General features: G+C 42.8%; 1 protein-coding gene across 6 annotated transcripts in view; it reads left to right on the top strand.

Annotated features, from left to right (window-relative positions):
* The first annotated feature begins 231 nt into the window (after positions 1-231).
* ELAVL2 (ELAV like RNA binding protein 2) overlaps positions 232-25,173 on the top strand; it is a 141,490-nt gene continuing 116,548 nt past the window's right edge. For 4 of the 6 annotated variants that reach the window (XM_061425131.1, XM_061425132.1, XM_061425133.1 and 1 more), the window contains exon 1: positions 233-782. The gene's annotated coding sequence lies outside the window, so the exon portion shown is untranslated. Of the gene's footprint in view, positions 783-5,115; positions 5,393-25,173 lie in introns of those variants that run through there. The other 2 variants (XM_061425130.1, XM_061425135.1) reach the window with 2 other exon arrangements.

A 25,173-nucleotide genomic window follows, 5' to 3' on the forward strand; every position in this document is an offset into this window, starting at 1 on the left:
TCTCTTTTTGCTTCTTGCATTTCCCTTCGCCGCCAGTGTTAAGTGTGTACCTCTCCGCACAACTTACCTTGAAACGGGACTCCATTGAGCTCTCGAGAGTGACACAAGCACCTAGCCAATCATATCGCGCGGCCTCGCTTGGGCGGACTCAATAGAACCGTCTAGGCCAATCAGGATCCTAGGGAGATGAGCAAGTTGCGTTGTGAAGCGACCTAGCGTATACTTCCGCGCGTGCTGCTTGGGATAGGAGCCTGGCAGAGCAGCTGCACACACGGCAGTGCGGAGGCAGAGAAGGGGTTGGTGATACCGTGCTATAAATCTGTGGTCCAGTCCACCTCCCTTTTAAGACGTCCTCCCCCCTTATTTCTGTTCTCAGTTAGAGATGCAGCAGCTTACTCCTGTAGCGACCTACTAAAAAGCAACAAGGAGAAAGACATCGTCTTTTTGAAAAAACGTTCTTTCGTCTCTTTCTTTGTTCCTTCGTTTGTTTTTCTTGCCCCTTTTTGTTTAGTTGAAAGGCAATAGGAGGGTAGTCTCTCCGTCTTTTTAAACTCTCTTTTTTAAGTTTCCCCTCCCCTTTCATATTTTTTTTTCGCCATTTCTTTTAGCGTTGGACTTTGGGGTCGAAAGCATTTCTTTTTATTTGCTTCTTTTAAGCCGAGCACAGTTTAGGTTTCGTGCTGTCTTAAGAGAACTATCCAGCAGCTTCTTGCTCATCCTTATTGGGAGAACTGCACCGTTACTTTAAAAACACACATACACAAAAACCTTAAGGGAGAAAGGTAAGTTTCGGTTTGGTTTCTTTAATCATTAGTTGCAGCGATGCGCTGGCAAACCCAGAAAACCTGTAAGTGAGCGGAATACAGAATAAGAAGTTAATTGCACATGTTTGTCTCATTTCAAAGCTACTGCTCTGCTTTTTAATTCTAGAGAGCTAGACTAAAAGACAGTGGACGCATGCTTGACGTATTGAATATTCGCAAATGTCAGGGGCAAAAACTTAAGTGGTAAATGTGGCCAGTGTATAACAGGGGTACAGTGGGAGTCTAGATGATCAGTGAACTGGGATTGAGGTTGGAAGTTCATTTCGTGGGAAGAGAGGGATAACTTGGGTTTAAGGGAGGATGCATGCCTCTACTTTCTCGAAGCAACCGAAGGACCGTAGAGGCTTTAGAACCATTAAGGGGAATCAGAAGCCTGGACTTGGAGATTAGACCAGCGAAAACCCCATACTTAATTGCATTAACCAGATAACATGTGCTGGGGAGATAGGATTGCCAGATGGAATTTAGATGCTGCACCAGGCAGCGAGTTGTAGTTGACTGAAAAAAAGTACATGCCGCCCGAGGGCTGGGGCTGGGGCTGGGCTGGGGTGGGTAGAAGCTGTCAAAACTCATCATTGCGAGGTATACGGACTCTAAATCACGGTCGCCAATTATCGTGCTTCTGTTTTAAAAGAAGATAGCCAATTTAGGGCCGAATTCTTAAGCCTGTACCGGATATGAGATTCCCTTTGTTCAGAAAAGCGTAAATAAGATCCTTAGAGCTGTGTCTGTGGAGGGGCGGCTGCATGGAAGCCGAACTGTGCTGGGCGCTGGGAAGTGGATTCCAAGCCCTGTCCTTGGTCCTACGCTGCTGACTTCGCCTTCTGGGCGAGGGGGAACCCCTTAGCAGCCGACAAGGCTCCACAGCCACCTCAGTAGCCAACTAGGCTACAGAGCCCTCACTCACCCCCTTCCTTGCTGCACCCCCCCAGCCCCCGTTTTCTCGAATAGCTATTGTTAAACTGACGCCTGAAGAAAGATGGTTGGGGATGAGACGCTGGGCAGACTCTTGCTTCATTTTAACTTTTGTGATTTGTCAGGGTTTAGGAGAAACCAGCTGGCTTTCTGCTGCGAAAAAGAGAACCCAGGGTAGAGGTGGGAAAGGGGGAGGATGTTCGCGCTGGAAGGGTGATCTTGGGGCGAGGAGGGTGGAGGGAGTGGTGGTGGCGCTGGCTTTGCCTAAGAGAAGTTTAAATTATTGGCACGAGGGGATGTGGGTGAGTATGTGTGCGTGAGAGCGCCTGTGTGGTGCTTGAGAGGGAGAGCATGGGGGAAACATACAAAGCCGGCTGGGGTTAATTTCTCTTTGCTCTCCTCCCCACCCACCCACCTGGTTCGAAAAGCCAACGCTCGGCCGGCCTCCTCTGGACTTGACTCTGCCATCTCTGGGGCAGTGGGGGTTGGGGATTGCAAGGTGGCAGTGCCTACCACGGGATCTCAGCGGCGAACAGGACTTCGTGTGGCCATTGTTGCTTAATTTATGCCCAGCACGTTGCCACATACCCACCTATTTCACGTTTGTAAAGAATTAATATGAGAGCTATACAACTGTGGGAAATTGGAGGTTGGATACATTTCCCGTTTTCCATTTTCGAGCATAGGTTAGCGAAACTGATGTCGCTGGGTGTTTTCTCTCATAATTACCAACTGCAGATCTGGCTTTATTGTGGCCCGAGTGAGAGAAATAGTCAACCATTTAGAATTTACTCTTAATACGGCTGGGCCAGGATGGATGTTCCTGTACTTTCTCCGCGAACAGGTTCTTTTCCCTCTCCTACTCATGTACAAACACTCCTGTTGGTTAAGATTCTAAACCTTCAGGCTTTTCCTACATTTATTATACCCATCCTCTGGATGTTGAGAGTGCGAGGGAAGTCGAGGTGATTTATTTCTTAGGCCTACAGTGCAATCTATAAAATGTAGTCTTAACATGGTGGGGGGAGGGTAAAGAGTGGACATTAATAACCTAAGAAATTATTTCCCAAACAGGAAATCAGTTCCTAAAAGTTAGGGGAAAAGGTGTGAGTGTTTGGGGGATGGAAGGATAGGAAGTCTGGGGCCCATAAAATTTCCTTGGTAAAATGGTTTCTTAAATGGGACATCTGAAAGATGTATTAGAATCTGAACAAATAAGTCTGAAAAAAGAGAGACAAAATGCCGAGTGTTTAAATATCACCTTTTGGGGGATTAAAAAGTAACTATTTCTCTTAGTTATTGCTTAGTGTGTCTTACACCAGGTACTCCTGGGTTCCCCTTCCCTCTTTTAACCAAGTGATTGGCAAGCCTACTTTATAAAGCTTAACCTATTCTGGAGTTCTCCACGAAAATGCAGTGTTAGCCAAGTAGAAGCGCTTTGGAAGACTTGGGGAACTCTGTTGAGAAAGAGGACTCCCATAACTTCAAGAAGTCAGTTTCAGGAAGTAGGGCGTCGTAAGACATTCTAAGAGTTTTAGGCTTGGATTGGCAAATTTGGTAGGCCCATTTTTGCCTGACGTTTCGAAACAGGCATTCTTAGCAATCCCGCCTGCCTGGGATGGAATATTATAATTGACTGTTTAGAGGGAGGTCAGAGAGACGCAGGCGCTTTGAGCCATTTTCCCAGGAACCCGTACAAAGTCAATTAAGGTCATTTAATTGCAAATCGTAACTGGAGTGACAACAGAAATGCTGATACAGAATCAATTAGCTCTTTCTGGTGTCCCTCGTCCGGGTCCCCCAAGTTGAGGGATGGACTTCTCCATTTCGATCATGGCTGAGCCCCCTGCTTTAGTGTGTCTGATTTAACTTCACGCAAGAGGGCAATTTTGTCTCCCCTACCCTGGTCCTGGGTTAGATGAGTCTTTCCCCTCTTTTCCCCCAGCCCCGCCCGTCGCGTGGGGGCGGGGAGCGCTGGCCGCCCTTAGCGGACCTTGCTGCATCAAACCCGCATCATGCCCTTGAAGCTGTAACCTCGGTCACGTTCTTGCGGCGACTCAGCTGCCCACTGCTCAGTTCCTTTCTCTTACCTCTTGCGACTACAGGTAGGTTTGACAGGTGATATTTTTAAATGTAGTTTTTTAGGGGGAAGGGTTAAAACGGAAGCTTTTGCAAAGGAAAAAAAAAACAACACGACAGGTGCTCTCGTAATTAAACGGCTGAGCAGGTGTAAAAACGTGCTTCCGCCGCGTGGCTTGGAGTCGGTTTTGACTCCCAGCCTTGGGTTTGAGGACGGGCACAGGTTTTTCCTGAGGAAAGAGATTGAGCAGGGCGTGGGGGCGGGCCAAGGAAATACAGCGATGGGACGCCCCCTCGGTGAAGAGTTGGCCATTTCAGGGCTTCGGTGGGTGGCGTTGGAAGGATGCGGCGAGAGGCAGGCGCTTATACAGTCGAGTGCAGGATTTCCTACTTTTGCGTTTGAAGCAGAGAATAGCACCCCGCACAGGTACTCGGGGCTTATTTGAACATCAGATTCCATCTAGAAAGGCAGAGAAGGGCAGCGCCGGCAAGCCTGTAGTTTTTCGCGAAGGGACCGGACCCTTCCGCTGTGAAGTAGGAAAAAGCCCTTTAGCTTTGCTTGCAAGATGTGAGTGTATGTATATATATATATATATATATACTTGATACACATAATATATCAAAGTACCCCTCGCGCAAATCTCTCTGGTTGCCGGTTAGCGTCCGGAGCCTCGGGGTTTGCAAACTTGCACCTGGTATTTGACGCTTCTGGGTGCGCGACGCTTTCCGCGCTGCCCGGGGAACCTGGTCAGGGGGCCTGCTCGGAATCGGAAGCCGGGCGAGAAGGACGGGAGCGGCTGCAGTCAGACGTCTGCTCCCAGGCACCGACCCTCGGGGCGGCCGGGCAGGGCACGCGCCGGCGGCAGCAGCCGCGGCGCCGCGAACTCGCCGCCGGCCCCGCCTCCTGGCGCTCTTCCAAGCAAGCCCCTCCTCCCCGCCCCGCTACAAACGGCGGGACCGCGGCGCCCGGGCGTCACTGAGGCAGCTGCCGGCCGGTTGAGGAGGCCGGTCACCGGCGCGCGCGGGTGGGGCGTGGGTTCCGCCGGGTTCCAGTCCGCCTTCCCGCCACCGTCAGAACTGGGGACGCCGCCGCCACCACCGCCTCTCCGCGGAGCCCGCCCGGAGCGAATCCTCCGCGGCTGTGTGACGGCCGGCGGCGCGAGCAGTAGTAGCTGCAGCTCCGAGTCGCAGCAGGCAAGTGCAAGGGGGCGTGGGGTGGGGGCGGGCACGCCTCGCCGGGCCTTGAGTCGCTTTCGGAGGGCGGTGCGCGCCGCCGCGGCGCTGGGCTGCGGAGTCCGGCCTCGCCTCGGCGGGAGCCCTCGTCCGGGCTCAGGGCGGGAACGCTGTTGGGGGCGGCGGAGGTGGTGCACGGGAAGTTCCTAGAGCTCGGCCCCTGGCGGCGGGAGTCGAGGGAATTGGGCGCCTCGGGAGGTGGCACCGCCCCTCGTGTGGGCACGGGCTGGTTGGGGGCGGCGGGAGCCTAGCGGGACCAGTCGCGCCCGGCAGCGTGCACGGGCGTGGACGTGCCCGGGTACGGCCGCGTGTAGCGCGAGAAGCACTGCGCCGAGACGCAGGTGAGTGTATTGGAGGGAAAGTGGGGGAGGGGGCTTTTCTAGAAAAAGGGCAGGATTCCTGTGGTGCACTGGCACCTCCGCCTTGTGGGAGGTGGCGTGCATTGGCTACCCCAGCCGGGTGGTATCAGGTCGTGTGCCCCGTGGTCCGGCGCCCCAGCGCGCGTGGCCCCCGGCGCTCTCGGGGCGTCTCGAGACTTGCCGCGGTCGCGCAGTGTGCGGAGGTTTGGGACCGTGGGCGCCCGGGGCAGAGCGGAGAGGCTCCTCGGGCCGCTCTCCTCCCTGGCGCCGCGTCAGGTGAGGTCGGGTGCAGTCGCGGGAGGTCGCAGCTCGAGGTCGCACCCGGGTTTGCGCGCGAGCGGTGCACTGGGCGGGAACCGCGGGTCGGGTCTGGCGGCCGGGTGAGGCAAGCTCCCGGCTTTGGCTCGCGGCGGCGGCAGCTGCCTCTTGCTCTGCCAGCTGCGCCCCGGGGCACGGACGTGTGAGCATGCCCTGGTGAGACCGGTAGAGTCTCGGGCGGACCTGCCTCGGTTCACCAGCAGGTGCTCCTCCAGTGGTCGTGACAATGACCAGCAAACAGCCTTCCACGGCGTTTCCTTAAAAGCCGACTTGTTATCCTAGAGGGCTGGAGCGCAGAATCCTGCCTCTAGATGTGACCTACAAGCACGGACTCGTAGTTGTCCAGTTGATCATTTTAATAGTGTGCGTTTTAAAAGATCGTCTTTACGATAAAAATTTTTATCTCTTCTCTCCGTTTTATAAAAATGTGCAGAGACAAGGGTTTCTTATCGGCTCTCTACTCTCCTTTTTTCCTTCCCAAAGGATGGCGTTTAACAATGCCAAACGAAATATGTCCGGCAAGGACAAAGAGCTTTTAAAAACTTAATATTTCGGTGGACCTACCCATAATAATTCTATCTTCATAAAAATGTACCTTAGTCCCGAACTTAACGGCAAATAAATCCATTTAGGAACGCTGCTAATACCAGTTGGGGTGTAATTTCCCCATCCCCTTAAGTAAAATCGGTTTGTTTGAAATACTGTTCAGTTGCCCTTGAAGACAACATTGTCCAGAATCGTTTCCCCCAGAGTCGTCTGAATTTTTCATTTGTGCTAAGGTCGCTCTTTTTTGCGGAAGCTGATCTGGAGTCTCCATTTTGGTGAGCGGGCGGAAAAGGTTTCCTGGATCTACTTTCTCATCTGGACCTTTGGCTCTAGAAATGCGAGACGGACTTGCTGGAGGAACTGCAAGGTTACTGCGTCTGTTTTTGAGCTGTTCCTTGTAATAGGTTTGTAGGAATGTTGATGTAACACTTTTTAGGGGGCGGGGGATGTACATACTTAGAGAAAGTTCTCTTGGAAATGGAGGTAGAGCTATGAGGGGGCAAGAGGGTTCTGGAAAATCAGATTTTGAAGGAACACATAACATTTGATTTTCTATGCTTCCTCTACTTCTCTTTTCCTTCTTGAGAGAACATTTTTGTGTCTGTGTGCTCAAAACTGGCCTCTTAATGCCCTTTTGGGTAACTTTGTGCTGCCACCTTTAGGGGAATAAGGTTTTTTTTCTCTTCAAAGACGAGTCGTAGGCGTTTAAGGTGTCCTTTCTCTCCGTTTTTTAGGTATTTCCTTCTCTGTATCTTGTTTACTCTTAGAAATTATATCGGGTCATCTGTTTAAGCTTCACACACTCTTTCTCCATGGTTCAAGAGAATTCTAGTTTTAGGATATTCTCCTAGAATCGACCAGGTACCCCAAACTGGTCAATGTCCATCAGGCCTATTATTTCCTACTGAACCTAGTTTTCCTGTTCTAGGCTCAGAGTGTGTTAGTAGTTAGAGTTCCTTTTTTGGTTTTGGTTTTTTGGTTGGTTGGTTCTGGTTAATGCTTCTTCACCAGAGAAGCAAGATAATTCTGTCTGGTTGGGCGCTTTTAGGTAAGACCCAGCTCCCAGCCGGTTAACTGGAGAACAATGCTCTTAAGTGGCATTTCTGCTTTCTCATTTCTTAATCTAGCTTCTGGTTCTTTGTGTATAGACAGATGTTCCTGGCTGGATGCTTGTTGTCCCCTTTCAGCCTTTCTAGCTTTTTGTGCTTTTCATGTTAATGTGATTGTTACAAAATACTGCTTTACCTCAAACGTCTTTTTCTCTTCTAGAAGGAAGGTGCACAGTTCTCTTTAAGGACACAACAGAGCCATCCAGAATACCCCAGCTTCTAGGCTAGGGTCAACCTTTTCCTCTTTATTTGATGGGAGAGAAATCTTTCTAAAAAGTGTGATGCCCTTTAGGCCTCAGCATGGTGCAAGAGCACTACAGTGGCAAAATACTCTTTCATGTTCTTTGTCCCGGAAGGCCTAAAATACTCTGAAGCAGCATCTTACCAAGACTGACTTTTCCCTCACCTCTTTGATGGTTTGGGCTGTCTGGTAGGGTCAGTTCTTTTTCTCTTACTTGAAATCTTACTAAATCTACCATATTATCACATTCTTATTGTCACCTTTCTCGCTGATCATGTTTACTTGGAAGTAAGGAAGGTTGGAGATACACAGTATTTAGCCTGGCCAGGTTAGTTTTTTTGATGGTGTAGGGCCTGGATGACGTGCCACCCTGTGGAAAACCTACCCTAGCGGTTTCTGGTTCTTTGGAAAATCAGCTGAACAGGCCAATGATCATAGTACGCTACCACATCAAAAACGGTGATGACGATGATGTTGTTTTCTTTAGCGTTAGTAGTTGGTTGGAGGCAGGGCTGCTGAATGGGCCCGTGAAACGGACTGAAAGGGGCCAAGCCTGCCCCTTGAAATTCTTGATTTTGAACAAGGGGACCAGTACTTTCGTTTTGCTCTGGGTCCCACAGAGTATGCTGCTTGTCCTGCTTAGAGGCTGTCTCAATCGTTAATATTTAGCTGCTAGCTTTGCTGCTTTGTGTTATAGAAGTGTTGGAAATCCAAGGCTTTGTGCAGTGGTGATGCCACACCCAACTCTTGAATTAACTCTCTGGAGGACATTAGATGCATAGAATGTTTACCTGCTCTGGCCAGTTTCCTTTTACAGATGTGGAAGTCTTCACTGGTTCTCCTTACTTCCAGAACCCACATGTTGTGTACTCGGATGCCAAACCCATTGTTTTGTTACTAATTTGGAAAGAACATTTATCATCTGTTTATTTGATTCTAGATACTGGTTGGTTTGCAACGCTTGTTGATTTTTCTTTGATTTCAAGTGCTAAGTATCAACAGAAGGCACTTAAGCTTAAAGGCAGTAATTTGTTTTAAGGCTTTTTTGTATTAAAAGATATGCATTTTTTATGGTTTAAGTAGAACTGGTAACTTGAAGTCTGAACTAAAAATAGGAATTTGTGTAGAGTAAAATCTCACAGGGTTTTATGGTATATTTGAGAAAATTTTCACTAACAAGAAATGAACAGATTTGGCTTTTAGCATGCATCATGTGTATCATGACTTTAATTTTAGTAAGGTCACAGGAATTTTTTTTTTTCCCTAAAGAAAGATGACTTTCTATATCAGCAGCCTTGTTTGTAATCCACTGTATAAAACAAAACAGAAGGCGGCGACTCTGTAACACTGCACTAGGTGCATCTCATGTATACCGGCTAATACAAATGCTAAGTTTCCGGAGATTAGTCTACGTAAAAATACTTGTTTCTGGGTAAAGATATTATTTATTTTCTCAGCGCTTTGGGTTAGATTTTGAATACATCAATTTTATTAATATTCGTAGCTGTGTATTTCCCTTTACAGGGTTGCTCATTAGTTTTGTGTGATGACAGATAAGGGTTTTCCTTGTAAGCAGCCTTTATGCAGAAGAAGATAGGTGCTTTGGCAAGGAGTGGGATAAGTAAAATAACGGAGACGGTCATAGGAATAGGTGGTGTGGGGTTGAAATCGAACCAATTTGGAGGTTGCCTTATTAATTGCAAGTAATTGTGTTTTTTTTTTCTTTTTAATAAACTTGCACTTTCCTAGTATTTGTTTTTATTACTGATTTCATTATATCAGTTTCTGACTGAAAATGAGTAGCAAATAAGGTTTGGCAGTCAAGACCCTCTTTCCTGCTTTTAGAAATTATTTGAAAAAAACCGAATGCTTTTTCTCAATAGATTTATTTATCCTGAGACAGTTATAGTAAAATGTTAGATTTTTTTTTTTTTAAATCATGAAGGTTTTGTTTTAGCATCAGTTAAGTTTCAGACTATTAGGTTGAGGTATCTGTATGTTTTTTCTTTCTCTAATAGTGGTAATTTATACCAGCCTTTTTCCTTGAATTAAGGAATCTGTCTTATAAAAAGGAAATTTATATTTTACATGACTAGTGTTTCTTTTTCCCCAGAATTTTTGTTGTTGTGGGCTGTTGATTACTGGAGATTATTTCAGCAGCTTTAAAGACTGTTAATGGAATAGCACAAAAATCCTTATTTTCATATATATCAGACTGATTAACTGTTCTTTCAGGATGGATTTTCATTTTATTTTGTTTTGCTTTTAGTTGTCAGATTCACTACAATCCAAGCTCAGTACTCCGTTTGACTTATCTCTTTAGGAGAATATGGGCAATGGTTGCTTTAGAATTCTCAGCTTTCCTGTGTTTCCTTATTATGGAGTCACTGTAAAACTGAAACTTCTTGTCAAGATTGAGGAGTTTTGAAACTCTCTGAGAATCTGAAGAAAGCTGTGGGCCTTCTTTCACTGGAGAAATTCACATCTACAGAAATTTCCATACAGTTTTTTGCCATCTTGCCCTCTGGAATAAAGACTATTAAAGTTCTATTTGGGAAACGGGACTTTGAGACTTGGAGTTGTCTTGTGTTGGTGAGAGCAGGGAGAAGTCACTCAGCTCTGTTCTGTGTGCCGGCGTGTTAGCGGTGCGGGCCTTCAGCTTTCAACCAGGACAGACTCTAAGCTCCCTTGTCTCCTCACAGTTTGTTTTAAAATCCATTCTGATTTTGTAAACAAATATTATACTTGTAAGGTGGTCTTGTGAGCACGGTGCTGCCAGTTTAGCTACTAAGTTGTCTTGCTTGAGTAGGTTTTGTCACTTCAGTTGAAATTCTTCATTTAGCAGAGCCAGGAGGAAAATACTAGGCTGGAATTTTGAAGTTTCCATTGTCTGATTTTTGACTCAGTTACCTGTGTCCTTGGTTTCTTAACCTTTGAGTATAAAACCTCAACCCTCCACATCTCTGATGGTGTGAAGATCAGCATATTAAAGTATAAGATTTCCGGCAGTGGAATGACAATGTTTCCTGAATTGGAAAGGTGGTAATAGGTGGACCTTATAGATGACTTTTATATATTTGACTTTCAGTGTGTTTTTAGAACATACCATCCTTATAGCATACTGTCATATAATATATATTTCTGCCATGGAGAAAGAAAATTCCCAGACTGTAGGGAGGTTTTGGGAGAATTATGTCTTTGAACATTTCAATATGGAAATAGATATAAATATATCAGTGGAATTTGGAAGGGAAGTTTAAAATGTATTTTTTTCTTGAAAATATAAATAAAGTTAAGAGATTACATGTAAAATTATGAGAATTTAGCCAGCTGACATTCCAGGAATATAAATGTCTCAATTTAAATTTTCCATCTTTTTTTCAATGAGAAATCAAAGTCTAAAATTTAAGCATTTACATTAAAATAATCAGTCCATATTTTCTTGATTTGAATTTTAATCTCTTATCAAGGATCTATTCCTATACATCAAAAAAAAATGAAATTTACACAGAAGTAACATTTTTTTCCGTGTTTGTTTTAATACCCTCTCACACCCCAAGTGAAAAGTCATTGATGAATGCCCTGTCAAGTAAGTTATTGGAAATTGCTCACCTGTTCAGTTTTTAAAGGATGTTTAACACTTTTTTATCCTTTAGGCATCATTTGTGCATATCAGAAATAAAAGAAGTATGTCTCAAAGCAAATAAATCACAGCGTATTTGAAAATAGATTCACCAGATTAAGGTGGGGAAAATATTCCTGGAACTGATGGTACTTGGTCCTGAATTTCCTCTGAGCTGCTTTTCAGAAGTGAGCTTTTCTATTTCTCCGTTGCTGCTGCTCTGCTGGAGGTACCTCTGGTGACGTGAGGATCACCCACCTTTATTGCAGAGCTATCTAGAATGTTTTAAATATACAAAGCTTATTACAGAGTGAGCAAGTTTCTATAATCTCTTCCAAGGTAAGGCCTATTTCTGTATGAGTTTACTCAACACCACTTTGTCTCCCCTAGGTGCTACTTACTGGTGCCTGGCTTGTTTTGTTTAAACCGTTTGGGTCCTTTCTGGCCTGTGACTGTGAATGACTCATGGACTTTCCCCAAATACCAGAACACCAGTGCTTTAGGCCTTTATCCTTTCCTTGCCTTTGTTTCTGCAGAAACCACCCACAGCCTTCCTCTCCTCTGTGACCCCTCTGTGCTGGCCCTTAGTCACCTGTCTGTGCTGCTGAGCCCCGTGCCAGCTCTACTAGCCTGGCACTTCTGGGTCAGGTGTAACCTACTCACTTGCCCTTTTCTTATTTGGCTTGCACTTTTGCATTGGCCCTTAAACATTTTGTTGCATTTTACTCACTGAAGACTCCCTTCTGTGACCAAGACAATTGCTATTACAAAACAAAAAGGAGAAATAGGTATCAACAGACAAGTGAATTCAGCCCCTGATTCCAAATGGTGGCCCATGGGTTACATATTCTGAAGTTTTTATTTGGCCTAAATTATGTTATTAGAAAAGTAGTGAGTTGTTGGTTTAGGCTTTGGGAAATATCAAATAGAGATCTAGAGCCCTATTTGTGTTGTCTCGGAAATGTGTGAAGATGGAGCAACACTGAGCCCATATTCCTTAACTGCACCCTTTATGTGGAGCCTGGTTTATTTCACTTCAAAATAAATTGCTGTCTGGCCTTTATGGGTATTTGAGCCTGTGAGTTTAATGCTACAATTCCTAAAGTCATGGGAATTAAAAAGTTTATTCAAATATTTAGGCAAAGGCAATAGTTCTAAAGGCTTTAGTTCTTTTGATTTTCTTTGTGTTTACAAGTAATATTTGAATTACGTTAGGTTGTTCCTTACAAATACACATCTTGAAGTCTTTGTTTTAGATAGAGAAGTCTTGTCTTTGACCTCCTTTTCCTTAATGCCTCCTCCTTCCTTTATATGTGCCTGCATCAGTTTATCTTACCTTTTCTCCGCTCCCACTCTGGGATTGTAGACCTGCCCCTTTGGGAGCAAATATTTCTTTCTTCCTATTGCCTGCTTATATTTGTTCAGATGCTTCCAGGTCAGCAGAAGTTTCTTGGTGCTGTGAAAACTAATAGGATGTTCCAAACTGTTTAAAAGAGGCCCGTGGCCCACCTGCTAATCTCAGTGCTGATGGTGTCAGCTTAGAAAAGACATTGTCCCCTCAGAATCCTGTGAAGAAGAGCTGATACGAGAGGTTACCAGGTGTGAGGTTTATATGTGTTGTTTTTCTCTCCTGCTCCCCCCCCACCCACCCCCCCTTTTTTTCCCCCAGTCTTCAGCCTTTTCTCCTCTCTAGAAACAGCAGGGCAGCTCTGCAAAGCTTTCTCCCACGTGTGCAGTAGAGCAGGTTGATGCGCCAGCAGAAGTAGAGAGAGGCTCCACATGTCATGTTTGGACCAATGCTGTAATTTTATTTTACAATAAGGAAGGTGGATATTATTAATCTGCTCCAGAGCATAATAGCACAATTTAAATAGCAGAGAGCAACTTTGGTGTGTGTTAATGTCTAGTGAGATGAATACAGATGAATGCTAAGTAGGTAGAAAATGTCAGTGTAGAGCTTTCCTTTTGGTGACTTTAAGCACTTACATTTCTAGTTAACTTTTTGTTCAGCCCGGCACACAGATATGAAGATCTGTTTTATCAAGCTGGCATTAATGTGGCTTCTGAGGACAGAACAATGCTTATAAAGCCCTGCTCTCCTGGCAGCCTCTTGAGCTGGGCCAGTCATAACGAGGAATTCTGTATTGAACTTCACAAAACCCTTCAGAATAATAGGAGCTTAATGCTGGCAGTTTTAAAAATTGGTGCAGTCTTTAGCCCAGCCAGATTTTTTTTGTTTTTGATAACTTGGAGTGCGAATAAAAGTGTGTGCCTCATTTGAGAAAGCAACTACTTTTGAATTAACTCTGTGTATAGTTTAAAAAATACTGTAGGTCTATTCTGAACTTATTTTTCAGAGGCACGTAAAAATAACTCTTGATACTAAGAGTATCTTCTTGGTGTCATCTTCCATGATTATATTATTCTTTTAGATGGATATGTTGCTTATTTTGACATGCCCTGGAGTGTTTGGTGGAGGGGCTTCCAGGGTGTCTTTCTTGTTGGGGGAATTGAGAATTTTTTTCTTTTTTTAATTGTGTTTTACCTTCCTAAAGGTTGAGAATCATCGTCACGGAGCTTCTGCTGTGCTATCAGAAAAGCTTTGGTTTTGGTGGGCCGGTGGGCTAGTCTACCTTGGAGACAATACTTATTCCAATTCACCTGAAGTTTTTTCTTCCAGTTTTAGTAAAGGATCTTAAGAAACGTCTTCAAGTCTTTTCGTATTGGAACTATGTTCAGAAGCCACGAAGTTTGTGTAATACTTAATGTTTCATCACACATCAATCCTGAGTGCCTAGGTACTGAGAGAGCTTTAGAGGAATTTGTAAAATATCGCTGTTTTCATTCCTTGGTCTGCTTAAGGAGATGAGGCAGAAAAGAATAACTTGAAAGATGTCACAGGCCTCTCCCTCCAACTTTAATAGTCTTTTGAGGACTTGAGAAAAGGGACATAGCTCTGTAGTCTGGGTATTAAGGACATGGCCGGAATACTGCATATTGTTTTGGGGAGAGGGTGTGTGGTTTTCTTGCTCTCCGTGTATATTATATTTGCTTAGTTTTTGTCTTTCCTCCTCCTCAGTCTGTCCCTCCTCCCCTCCCATGTCATTGTTGTTTCTTTTGGGTATATCTTTTGTGGCATGAATAATTACTTCCTGGTTTGCCAGGAGTCCAGCCACAGGTAAAGAATATCTGTGCAGTGCAGAACCTGCCAAGTGTAAGTTGTGGCTGAAGAGAGACACCACTGCGGCTGTCTTAATTCTGCCATTGTCCAGCAAAGCTTGGAAACATACGTGTGTGTGGAAACACTTGACGTCCCCCTAGTTTTCCCCCCATACTTTTATTCTCTTGCTAACATGTTGTGTCAGGAGCTTCCTCCATGTATAACATTTACTTTTCAAAACACTTAGGAAAAAGTCGTGAGGATGATGTGGCTTCTTCGACTCCTTCCCTGCTAGTGTAGTTGCAGTAGCAGTGAGTGAGTGACAGGCCAGAACCCAGGATGCTTTTCCGAGCACTAATCTCTGCCTTCTCTTTGAGTCTTCCTCATGCTGGGATCACGTCTCCCAAGACCACGTGTCCTTAAGGCTGTTGAGTTAGCTTTCTGATGCCCGTTCTTGGTATTCTCAGCTCTGCCTGTTGGCCTTTCTCCATTAGTGGCATTTGCATTATTTTTCTTCTGAAAGGTGATTGGACAGCCTGTATGCTGCTTCATCTCCTTGTTTTGCTGGAGAGGTTCATTCCTTCAGGTGGAACTGGCTCTTCAGAAATATGTATTCTTGTTTCTTGGACTTTTTAAAAAAAATTTGGCTAAGCTACCTGTATTGTTTGTGGACAGTAGGGGGCAAAGTTTGATTTCATGGTGAGCAACATAGTTTGTCATCCAGAGAGGAAAAGTGAAGACGTTGGTACAACTTTCATACAACTTCTAATGGTAAGTTCAGAATTACTGCCTTGTAAGAGTGCAGTGAGAGTAAGAAATTTTGTAGTGGGCAGTCAAGCTGGCATTGTATTAGGTGGTGGGGCAGCAAGAAGCTGCCTGTTTTTAGTTGCTCTAAGTCCTGGTCATTAGGATAGAAAGACAGATGGAATCAGTACTGGAAGGTGGTGTACTGTGCACAGTGATGGAGCCGGGAGACAAGCATTTCCTCTAGGAACAGTGATGACAGCTAGAGTTTCTCTTCTTCGAGGACCTTAAGAGTTGCCTGGGACAGTGAGTTTATAGGTGAGGGAAATGAAGCTCAGAGCTCGGTGGTTTGTCAGATTCATCCTGCTGAGTGGGGATGAAAGTCTGTGACCCCTACCTAGTTCATGACCTATTACCCTGGACTCCAGAATGATGTTCTTTCTACCTCTGGTAGTTCTGTTGGTTATAGTCTAAGGTGGCTGAGGACAGAGACAGATCCAGGAGGCACCTCAACAACTGTATATCATCTCTAGGTCGTCTTATTTGGCTCCTCAGTGGTGGGGCTGTTTTAACAGGTTTTTGTTCAGAAAGCTTCACTCTGGTCTCTATAGCAGTCCCAGCGGAATACCCACACCTGTTTCCCCAGGGCCAGGATTCTGACCTTGCATTATTTTAGGTCTATGATCAGAGATCTTCCAGGAGAATTTCATCACAGGCTGGTGTCTTGATGCCAGCTTGCAGTCTTAACCTGCAGGAGTACTTTTTGGAACCATATGAAGTATGGATCTGTAAACAAGGAAATGAAGACACTGTCTTTTTCAGACTTTCAGGATTCTGTTGGGTTCAGGATGGGGAACGCGGGTATACCTGTGGCGGATTCATTTTGATATTTGGCAAAACTAATACAATATTGTAAAGTTTAAAAATAAAATTAAAAAAAAAATCAAGGGGAAAAAAAAAAAGTTGGTGATACTGTGTGCTGTATTCCTGGTACAGTTGTCATTCCCCATTACCCTAACTTGTTGAAGAGAATCTGTAAGGGATGTTCCTTAAAGTTGTTAGGTTTCTGAGACTAATATGTTCCAAATCTGGTGGGGTTTTAGAAATGGAGCTGTCTTTGTTCTTAGAGAAAGTTGCAGGTCACGTACACCATAGAATGTATGATGTATAAATCTGAATAAACAAAATAACTACCCAGTAAAGATTGTTACTGATTTATCTTGGTTCTCTAGATTAACTTAGAAAATCCAATTGGAGGGAGGGTGGATGGAGAAGAATACAGATTCAAGATAATCTTTTTGTTTTTCCCTTGAAAGGGGACATCTGTCTTGTTTATTATCTCTTGCACCTAGTGTGCTACTTGTAGTAGAAATTCAGAAAGTTTTTGTTTCAGTTCGGTTCAGTCGCTCAGTCGTGTCTGACTCTTCGCAACGCCATGAATCGCAGCACGCCAGGCAGTACCTAAAAAAAGCTATCAATTGAGAAAGTTTTATTTGCATCTGTAGGTAAACCATGAATTATTAAAATTTTAATCACATTGAGGAAATTTTAGCAAAAAATATTGTTTTAACTAATACCATGTTTCCTCAAATCCTTTATGTACAATTTTTACATGTTTTTGAATATCATAAATATGTCCACTTAATGTACTGATTTTTATTTCTCTTACAGCTGGGAAGCTTAGTGATGTATCTTTCGATCACAGTATTGGAGAATAGAAGAGCTTCTTGGTTTCTTATCCTTATGTATATTTTACTTTTTCAAACTTGTAAATATTATCCTTGTGCTCTGTGAAGCTGTTGGAAATCTGAAAAAAAAAATTAAAACTGTCTCTACATATTTCAAGCAAGTGTCTCTGGTGTAAAATTGGCCCAACGGGCTATGTACACAGCGAAAGTATAGCATAGCAGTCAGGTGGAATCCTGCCAAGGGTACTCCGTACTGTTTAGCCATATTTAGGACATCACAAGATGAAGTAGAAGTTAAGATAGGTATTGAGAATTCAAAGCTGAATAGCTTTTTGTAAAATCATTTAATTGTAGAGGACACCACAGTCCTCAACTTTGACTTGAATACTGCCTATTTAGATACCCCCTACTTCTTAATTTCTCTAGGTTTATTTTAAAGTTTGCCTTCACTACCAAAGACTTTGAGTGAAAGTGGTCTACAGTTGCCCAGTTCTCTGAGACACTAAAAAAACATAAAGAGGCCAGGGGACTTGTGATCAGGTCTTGGGCATTTTATATTGAATTTCCCTAAGAATCTTTATGGAACTCTATCTTATGGAATTTTTTTATTGTGACTGGCACTTCTTTCTCTTCCCCATTCCCTGTGATGATTTCCTGTTTCTTATTGTGTAAAGAAATGAAGCAAATTTGCTGACAGTTTATTAAATAGCTCATGGGTATTTGAAAAAGTCCACTATACTTTTTTGCTAAAAACTGGCTTCTTAAAACTTTAGAATTTTTTTTTTTTTTTGCTCTGGACCCGTAGCTTTATAGGATTTAAATTTTTATGGTTATGTTGTGCCTGTCCTCCTGACCTTAAGGATATTTTGCTGTCTTCTTGATTTCTTATTCATTCCCATTTTTCTTGGATTGTTGATCAACCTCTTTTGCTCTGCAGTAGTTTAAAAACAATTATTTTTCCAGCTTATATGTGAAAATATCTTAGTTTCCTCAGTTTCATTTACTTGATAAACATTTGATTCATACTGTATGCCACACACTACCTTAGATATTGAGACATAGTGGTGAATGTGATGTAGTCTTTGCTGACATGAAACTCAGAGTTTAGGAGGAGACATATAATAATAATTCTGGAAATTATTATTTAGAATTGTGACTTGTGCTATACAGGGAAAGAGTCTTTGGGGTGCCTAACTCTGTGGATGGTCAGGGAAGTTCATTTGCTAACCTTATCTTCCATCCCCCATCTTCCTGCCTTACTCCCACAAAAGCAGACTTTTTTTTTTTTAATTTCATAGGCATTAGAATATTAGAATAGAAAGGGGTCCTGAAGTTGAACTCTCTTCTCCCTGTTAAATTCATGGTGAACTTTGAATCCTGGATCTGATGTATTAATAGTTTATATCTCACCAAAAATCTGTTCTTAAGTATACAGTAATTGGACAGTTTTCGCACTATAACCTATACAACCACTGCCACGTCCGGCAGTGTTATCTGCATAGTCTGCATCCTTTATTCTCTTTACTCGTGGTTTTGAAAATATGCTGTCTTACCCAGTTTTGAAGTATAATTTATCAACATTATTTGATAATACTTTTCTGGTATAAAGATTGCATTTATAAAAACTGTAAAGAGGAATGTTTGTTAAGCTTTCTGCTTGGTCTAAAGGACTGGACCAACTTGCCCAAAACTATCATTTGTCATGGTTTGAATTATTTGGTTAATTTATAAATAAACTTTGTAGAATCTCTTTTATATAAATTCCTTTTATAGAATCTTTTATAGAATCCCTGTGCTAGATCAAGGGAACCCACCCTATTACTTCACAGTACTGTGTTCCTCCCAGTATGCATTTAAATTTGAGCTAAAATCAAGTACCATATTATTTTGAAATTGTCTTTGAAACATTTGTTGGGATGGAAGAACTTTGGCAGTTTTTTTGTAGAAACCTTGGAAGACATTTATTGGGAAACACTTTTTTTCTTAAAATGACCTGAATGTCTTTTGGCCAGTCCCTTAATCATAAAGGGCTGTGTATGTTTGTAAGATATTGATTGTAGAGTCTGGGAAATTGCTCTAGGTAATTAGAAAAAGAGAAGAAAAAGAGGTTAAAAGAAATGAGGAAGTGAATTCTCCATGTGGCTTATTTCCTCTCCCGCACACATCATCAGAACAGTACCATAAACTTATAGCATGGTATTTTAAAATAATGTCTTACCTACCTATTGGAGCATTGTATTTACTAGAGTATATTGTTTTTTTTAATTGGAGGGTAATTGCTTTACCATGTTGTATTGGTTTCTGCCGTACAAGAATGTGAATCAGACATATATATCTATCCCCTATATTATACATATGTATATGTATATATATCCCCCTCTTAAGCCTCCCTCCCCCCATCCCACCCCTCTAGGTCATCACAGAGCGCCAGCCTGGGCTCCCTGTGTTACATAACAGCTTCCCAGTAGCTGTCTATTTCACACGCAATACTGTACACATGTCAGTGCTGCTTTCTCGATTGCTCTTACTCTCTCCCCCCCCACTGCCTCCACAAGTCTGTTCTCTACATCTGCATCTCCATTCCTTCCCTGCAATAAGTTCATCAGTATTATTTTTCTAGATTCCATACATATGTGTTAATACACAGTATTTGTTTTTCTCTCTCTGACTTCACTCTGTATAACAAACTCTGGGTTCACTCACCTCACTAGAACTGACCTGTTTGTCCCTCTTTATGGCTGAATCATACTCCATTGTATGTATGAACCTCATCGTCTTTACCCATTCATCTGTCCATGGACATCTAGGTTTGTTCCACATAGAGTGTGTTCTCTACTCATTGGTTTCCTCAGAGACATGAACTCTGCTGGCTAAAACAGTTGTTTTTCTCTTGTTTTTAATACTGTGTGGTCTTTTGGAAGGTAATCAAAACGTTTATACCCCTGAAGTTTACATCATCTAGAATTGTTTTTTTCTAGTTGGATCTTATTTCATCAAAGCTTTCAGATCTTAGTCCTTTGTTTCTTTAGGTGGAGATTGATGTCAGTGAAATGACACATGAATAATCCCCACTGTTGATTGAGGGAACATAGAAGTAAAACAAGTTTTAGCTCAGAAGAGAATTCTTGTTTTTTTCCTCCACTTTTTTTTTTTTCAATTTTTTAATTGTGATAAGATCTACATAATGAAATTTGCTGTCTTAATCATTTTTAAGTGTAAAGTTGAATGGCATTAAATACACTCACATTTTTGGCCAACCAGCAGCACCATACACCTCTGGAACTCTCTTCATCTTGAAAAACAGAAACTCTGTACCCATTAAACATTAATTCTTCATTCCCCCCTCTCTCCAGGCCCTGGTAACCACCATTCTGTTTTCTGTCTCATAATTTTAATTACTCTTCAGTACTTCATGTAAGTAAAATCATTAAGTTTTTGTGCCTGTCTTGTTTTACTTGGCATAATGTTCTCAAGTTTCATCTGTGTTGTAGCATGTGTAAAAATTTCCATACTATTTAAAGCAGAAGAATACTCCATCGTCCATATATACAACATTTTGTTATCCACCTATGGGTGAAGACTTGTGTTGCTTCCACATTTTAGCTATTGTGAATAATATTACTACAAACATGAATGTATGAATGTCTCTGAGGCTTGAATTGTAATCCTTTTGAGTGTATACCAAACGTGGAATTGCTGGATCATATGGTAATTCTATTTTTAATTTTTTGAGAAACTACCATTCTGTTTTCCACAATAACTGTCCCATGTCATTCCCACCAACAGTGTACAAGGTTTGCAATTTCTCTGCATTCTCATCAACTATTATTTTTTTTTGTTTTGTTTCGTTTGATAGTGGGCATCCTAGCAGGTGTAAGTGAAATGTGAAAGTCGCTCAGTGATGTCAGACTCCTTGCGACCCTATGGACTGTAGAGTCCGTGGAATTCTCCAGGCCAGAATACTGGAGTGGGTAGCCTTTTCCTTCTCCAGGGAATCTTCCCAACCCAGGGATGCATTTCGCTAATGACCAGTGATGTGCACGCGTGCTCAGTTGCTTCAGTTGTGTCTGACTCTGCGACCCCGTGACTGTAGCCCCTCGGCTTCTCTGTTCATGGGATTCTCCAGGCAAGAATACTGGAGTGGGTTGCCATGCCCTCCTCCAGGGGATCTTCTTCACCTAAGGATCGAGCCCTCATTTCCTGCATTGTTGGTGGATTCTTTTCTGCTGAGCCACCAGGGAAGCCCAAGCGATGTTGAGTATCTCTTAATGTGCTTAACCAGTTGCAGATCTTCTTTGGAGAAATGTGTGTTCAAATCTCTTGCCCATTTTTGAATTTGATTCTTTGTTTTCTTGTTGAGTTTTAAGTGTGTCTATGTATTCTGGATATTAATTTTTTATAGATGATTTACAAATCTTGCATTCTGTAAGTTGCCTTTTTACTCTATTGATAATGTCTTGATTCACAATAGTTTTTAATTTTCATGAAGTTAAATTTGTCTGAATTCTAATGTTACTTCCTGCATTACATGAACAGCAAGCATGAGAGTTAAGGGGCTGGTGATGGAAGTGGATTTGGGGGTAACAGTTTCCCATTGCCTTGAGTATAGATTTGTTCTTAACGGCTCTTTGAGTGAGTTTGCATTTTTAGGACACTTACTTAATGTGTTCAGCTCCATTGGAAGCTCCCTGAGGTCAGTGGTTGTGTTTTACAGCTTTGTTCCTTGAACATAGTAGATCCTGTATTTTAAAAATAAAATTTAAAATTATACAGGCCAAAAGTACTGCGTGTAAGTTTAATTTTTTTAAAGGCATACTCAGCCTTGGTACTCAGACTACTGAGAAGTTGCTGTATATAACATACATATTTGACCAGTTGGGATTAATCAAAATTCTTAATGTTTGAACTGAGCATTTTGAGGTTTTTTATAGACATTAATCATTACTACACAAAAGTATTTTAAGTGCTGGATAGTACATAAGACTAAAAGTCATCTTAAAATATTAAAGTAACAGTGCCGTTTCTCTTCATCCTTTCCTGTGAATAATTACGACTTTCCCAGTTCTCTTTGCACTCTCCTGGCTGGGAAGTTTAACAGTTTACTTGGAGCACACAGGAAAAGACCTGGTGTGGTGCTTCTACAGCCACTTTGACATGACTGAGATTATGCCTTTTACATGTATTTATGACCTCTTTTATATAGCTTCAAAGCATGCTGTATTAAAAAAAGTATCACTGCTTCAGGACTGAACTGAGGTGGCTGTGTTTGCCAGAAGTAAGGAGGCAGGCTCCAGGGATGACTGCCAGGCTGGTCTTGCAGTTTGAAACCTCCTCTGGCTGTTGGGAAAATGACTGCTTTCTGCTCAGCACTGAGTCTTTGGAAGCAGAGATGCTGAGGTCCAAGGTGGAAGCTTTGATCAAGGAAGGCTCATCTTAAGAAAGGTTATTGGACTGGGTACTCCTGAGGTGCGCGCTTGGTGAGCAGACACACACACAGTCCCGGGTACAGCAGCAGCTCCATCTGGTATGTTGCAGGCCTGCCGTGACATAGGACTGTTTGTTCTAAAGCGACTCATTTGAAAACTGCAATATGTTAAATGGGCAGCCCTTCATTGGAGGCCCCTGGTATGCTGGCAGTTCATCAGCAGCAGGGTTGTGATCCTGTCACTTCTTGTTAATGAAGGCTTTTATTTAGCATAGCAAATCATATCTCCTGTTTACATCCACTCTTTCAAATGGTAAACTTGAAAGGGATGTGTGTGACTTTTTATTAATTAGTAGCCATCAGGGTGCTGTGGTTGTCCCTTGTGATCGCCATTTAGCTGCATTTCTTCTCCTGAGATGCTGCTTGTCTTGACTAGGAAAGCCTCCAGATGATTAAAATGATCCTTTTTTTGTTTGTTTGTTGTTTTTGAAGTGGTTTTTTGTCTTTCCTCTTAGGTGGCCATTTCCTCCAGTCTCAATTTCACTTCCATTCTAAAATTCCTAGCAGGGGTTTTATCAGAGCATTTACTCTCCCAGTGCAACAATTTGACTTTCCCAGCGCTTGTTTGCTTATTTCTGGGCAGCCCAGGAGAGTAAGTGTTTTGTCTTCAGATAGAATATGCATTTGTTATATACAGCAAATTCAAGAACATAGAGAAAATCAGAGCTGGAGGGGCTCTTATCCACAGTGTTGACCAGCACCTTCATTTTATACATGTGGGACTTACAGTAAAGATGCTGTCAGATGTCTTAGGAATAGTGTCAGCAGTTGGTAACTCTCCACCCACTGCTGGTTCCTGACATACTTTTCCTTCTCCCAGTTCCCTCTCCACATTGCTGCATTATTTCCACTTCATTTTTAAAAATGCAGGCAGTGTCTTGGTGGGATTGTAAATTGATAGAACTTTAGAGGGCTTTTTGGCAGCAACTAGCATAATTAAAGATATAAATTGACTATGAACCAACAATTTCTGTCTTTGTATTTTTGCTCTCTTGTGTAGGGTATTTATTGCAAGTGTTTGAAATAGGTAAAGCCTTGGGTATTTATCAGGGGATCCATTACATAAATTTGGGCCCATCTCCTATAGTCAGCCCCTTTGTGGATTCAATGAACTGTGGACTGTATAATGTGTTTACAATCTGTAGATATGGAACTGAGACTGTGGATACGAAGGGCTGACCTTGGGGCTTGGGAATCCTCAGGATTTTGGTATCTTTGGGGATCCTAGAACCATTACCTTGCAGCTACGAAGAGACCACTTTATAGCTGTCCTAAAGAAAGCATTCTCGTATGTCTGATACTTAGATCTAAAAATCAAGTTGCAAAGACAGTTACAGGATGATCTACCTCTGTGAATGTACAGAAGTATTTGCTTTCTTCACCTGTGCTTGTTTATGTTTATATTGGCTTTGAAAATGTTCAGATTTTTAATGAAACTGTTAACCTCTGGTGTGTGTGTGTTGGAAGGATTATATTTTTTTTTCATTTTACAGTGTACAACAGTTAACAGTCTTTGTGTCATATATATATCTACATTAATGTGTAGTTACTAATTACTGCAGAAAATAATCCCTCATGTATTTTTGAAAGCATTTTAGCAGACTTTCAGTATTCTCTGCATCTCAACTATTCATTAGTGGTTCGTGCCTCTGAGAGCCCGGCTTTGTGCCAGGTCTTTGGGAGTTCAGGAACAGTTGGATGTGGATACTCTCCTTAGGTTAAGTCTAGTGGACAGCCTATCATCAGGAAATGTGATGAGCTGATTGTGGGAGAGGCGATTTGGTGAGGGCTGCCACTTCGTTGGGAAAAGGTTTGTGAAACTACAGAGATGTGAGTAACACTTTGGGGAGGTTTTATATAGATAAGACTCTTTTCCTCAGACAAAAGGGGATTAAGCATAACATGCTCCCATATTGAGGAAACGGTTTTGACTATTAGAGGGTGGTTAAGTTTCCAGAGAGCCTTGAAACTCAGGAAGGAATGTTTTCCCCTCTCTATATGGTGTAGGGTGTTTAAGCTTAAGGCCTTTGGACTGTGGGCATAGTGGGATGAAAGCTAGAGAGAAACTAGATTGGGGACAGTTGCAGGATGGCCCAGGATGAGGAAAATGGAAGTAAAAGATGTCGGTTGCCACAGCAAAAGCAGCCTTAGAGAGGAAGGAGCAGGGCTTCTGGAGGAAAGTAGAATGTCATTTGGTGCCTGACTCTGGTTGAATTTAGCAAATGGAAAATGACCATCTGGTATATTGTATACACTTAGTATTGTCTAAGCCGAAGTAAGTATGCAACATGAAGTATACCTTATTATGATGCTTTATAAGTGTCTTCTCTGAGATTACATTCATGGTTCCTCTATCATGGTTTTGTAGCATTTCTGTCGGAGAAGGCAGTGGCACCCCACTCCAGTACTCCTGCCTGGAAAATCCCATGGACGGAGGAGCCTGGTAGGCTGCAGTCCATGGGGTCGCTAGGAGTCGGACACGACTGAGCGACTTCACTTTCACTTTTCACTTTCATGCATTGGGGAGGGAAATGGCAACCCACTCCAGTGTTCTTGCCTGGAGAATCCCAGGGACGGGGGAGCCTGGTGGGCTGCCGTCTATGGGGCCGCACAGAGTCGGACACGACTGACGCGACTTAGCCCCAGCAGCAGCAGCAATTCTGTATCAAAGAAAGTTGAACTGATTAAAGTAAGTACTGGGATAAGAAGTAGTTTACATAGTCCCAGGGCTAGAGAAACATCTCTTGGAAGATAAGGAGAGCTATAGGATATCATTCTAAGGTTTATCTGTATTTGCTATAAAAATTCACCATGGAAGAAAACTTACTTAGCATGGGATTCTCAAACTTA

The sequence above is a fragment of the Bos javanicus genome, chromosome 8 (genome assembly GCF_032452875.1).
Source record: "Bos javanicus breed banteng chromosome 8, ARS-OSU_banteng_1.0, whole genome shotgun sequence".
Taxonomy (NCBI): Eukaryota; Metazoa; Chordata; class Mammalia; order Artiodactyla; family Bovidae; genus Bos; species Bos javanicus.